Genomic DNA, 3,265 nt, shown 5'->3' with positions numbered 1-3,265 from the left:
ATTCGTGCACGTAGGTGAAACGTGCGGCGGGGGCTGCTTCGTTAAAGGTCACTTTCTGTTGCCAGCAGGTGGCGCTATGACTGTGGGTGAATGTCGGCATGTACATGTGTTCAGGGTGGGACTCTCATCCTACATGTACAGTTTGGTCCAGATGTGAGCATGTACACTGAAGTTACAACAACTTCCTGTTTCATTGCGAATCATCGACGCCACGGACACGCCCATTGACGAAAACTCGCAAATAGCACAACTTTTCATCGTCAATGCCTTTAGAAGGCACAGCAGAAATTTGACGTCGATCCGACTAAATCCCTAGGAGGAGTTCGTTAAAGTACGAAGTGTGTAAATCATCCAAAAATGGCCATAAAATTCAAAATGGCCGACTTCCTGTTGACTTTAGGCTAAGGGTTCTTGAGGCTTTTTTGTGCGTCTTGATACGATACATGACCCCAGAAAATTTCGTACATGTAGGTTGAACGTGAACGAGGGGCTAATCATTTCCAATTTTCTAGGTGGCGCTAGCGAGTCATAATGCCACGCCCATGTGCGAAACTTGTAGAATACGAAATTTTTAACCGGTTCTGACATGTTTGCAAATTTTGGTGAGTTTTCGAGTATGTTTAGGCCATGTCATTTGGGCCTACTTTGCAGAAAAAAAAAATATATAATCCGAGCAAATTCAATAGGGACCTCACACGGTCGTGCTCGGGCCCTAAAAATATATATATAATCCGAGCAAATTCAATAGGGACCTCACACGGTCGTGCTCGGGCCCTAAATATGTTTCAGTTGACACTCCTCTGTATATCCATCCCCACAACTGTACTGTTCTGTACATGGCTTCTAAACATCAGCGTGAGCTGGGATATGAGGGATTAGTATCTAATCACTGATCTAGGATCTACTGACAGAAATGCAATATATTATCCATAATACATAATGAATCATAATATTTTTATTACCTTAGAATGAGCCATTTCTATCTACATACACCGCCGGTCCTCTTTCATGGAAGTCGCCATGTTGCACTGCCATGATTCTACAGTAACCCAAAAGGCTCTACAGAGCGCATTTCGTCACTACACTGAATACATACAAAGAAGAAGAAGTAGTAGTAGTAGTAATACTAATAATAGTAGTAGTAGTAGAAAAGAAGAGAAATTTGGACAAATGGAGGACCACGCGTATTATTTAGCACAAGAGAGCATGTCGGCCACCGAAGCTTCTCCTGCACGCTTGGAAAGGGAGGAGGGAGCAGTGACTGATGGTGCATCAGTGGCAGTGACATTTTTAACTAGGCTGGCACAGTGACCTGTCTGGCTCATCATGTTAGCTTACTATGTCAGTACCAAGCGGCAACCTACCGGTTTCCTGGGTGAAGCCAAACCAGAAATGCCTAAAACAGCAATTCATCGAGTGGCCACTTGAGGCTGGCTCCAAAAGGGAGTCAATCTCCATTGACCTCCCTGTTAAAAAGCCCAACTTTACAGCAGAATAATGTGTGAACATGTTTACAGCCTGGTACAAAAGATGGATTTAGTGTATATTGCTAATTTTGCCCTTCATGACAACTGTGGGGGGGGTGAATTGTTTTTATAACTCACCCGTTTGAATTATATTAAGCCTTGAAGTTCTGCATTATTAGGGGCATGGCCGCTTTGATTGACAGGTTCTCTGACAGCTAGCCGAGGGACTCCCGTCTGTTAGCTCAGCTAATACAAGCTGTGTCTCAATTCAGGGACCGCATCCTTCGAAGCGCGTGGCCTTTGCGGTCTACGAAGGCATGCGGCCTACGAAGGTCGAACCGACCGTTGTTAAATGAGACAGTCGGGTCTACGGTGGACTGTCTATTGCGTCATCAACTGACCCTGCCCTTACCCATGCGTGGGGAAGTGCTGCTCCTGTCGCCTAGCAACCTTCACAGCTGCGGTCCACCAGCATGGAGACGAATATTTTAATTTTAATATTTTACCTCTTAATAGAGGAACTAGAGGTACTTCACCGCCGGCGCCGCCGCGTGATGTATCTCAGGCTGAGAGAGGACCCTGACCAGGTAAATACGGGGGAAAGTAACTAAGAAACGTTACATTTTATATGTATTTAGGCACTATAGGCTTCCTAAAGCTAACAGTGATGTTAACCACAGTTAACGTATTTTATTGCTACTGCCATTTCACTTTAACAACATAATTTCATATTTAAAGAAAATCCAACCTTACTTTAATATTAAAATATTGATAGTGTTTTTGTCATTGATCAGCTAAAGCAAGTTGAATAGAAAGATATGCAAGCCTTATCTAACTAAGCTCTCACACTTGATAACAGTTGTTCTTCTCCTTGTATCCCTAAACCAGCACCAGCCCCTGTACTGCAGGATAAATCTGAGTGTTCCTGTGCTGGACAGGTTTTTTAGCCAGCAAGACACACGGCCGGATTTCCGGTTGAGCAGGGAGGCCCTGGGAGTGCTACTGGGCCTCCTAAACCAGGAACAGAGACACGGATGGGGTGCCACGACTATTTGCGAGTTTTCGTCAATGGGCGTGTCTGTGGCGTCGATGATTCGCCATGACACAGGAAGTTGTTGTAACTTCAGTGTACATGCTCACATCTGGACCAAAGTGTACATGTAGGATGAGAGTCCCGCCCTGAACACATGTACATGCCGACATTCACCCACAGTCATAGCGCCACCTGCTGGCAATAGGAAGTGACCCAAAACTATTACAAAATCAGCTTACTATCACCTAAAAATATCTCAAAAATCAAGAATCTCATGTCCAAGGAGGACCTTGACAAAATCATACATGCATTCATCTTATATATAAGGAAGTCAATGGGCTAGGACCAATTTACATTAATGACTTCCTTCAAAGGGAAGTCTGCTAGACCCCTCAGGTCTTCAGATACTGGGCTGTTTGAGAGTCCCGCCCTGAACACATGTACATGCCGACATTCACCCACAGTCATAGCGCCACCTGCTGGCAACAGGAAGTGACTTTTAACAAAGCAGCCCCCGCCGCACGTTTCACCTACGTGCACGAATTTTCTGTGGTACGTGTATCTTGTCCAGACGCACAAAAAAGTCTCTTGGAGCCATAGCCTAAACCCAACAGGAAGTCGGCCATTTTGAATTTTACGGCCATTTTTGGATGATTTACACACTCCGTACTTTAACAAACTCCTCCTAGGGATTTAGTCCGACCGACCTCAAATTTCTGCTGTGCCTTCTAAAGGCATTGAAGATGAAAAGTTGTGCTATTTGCAA

General features: G+C 44.7%; 1 protein-coding gene across 1 annotated transcript in view; it reads left to right on the top strand.

Moving 5' to 3' along the window:
• Window positions 1-3,265, top strand: part of LOC123977718 (glycogenin-1-like) — a 36,175-nt gene that overhangs the window by 24,240 nt on the left and 8,670 nt on the right. The window lies entirely within an intron of this gene.

The sequence above is a fragment of the Micropterus dolomieu genome, linkage group LG01, assembly GCF_021292245.1.
Source record: "Micropterus dolomieu isolate WLL.071019.BEF.003 ecotype Adirondacks linkage group LG01, ASM2129224v1, whole genome shotgun sequence".
In the NCBI taxonomy this organism is placed as follows: domain Eukaryota; kingdom Metazoa; phylum Chordata; class Actinopteri; order Centrarchiformes; family Centrarchidae; genus Micropterus; species Micropterus dolomieu.
The sequence above is the reverse complement of the archived record's forward strand: the minus strand, read 5'-3'. Positions and strand labels throughout refer to the sequence as shown.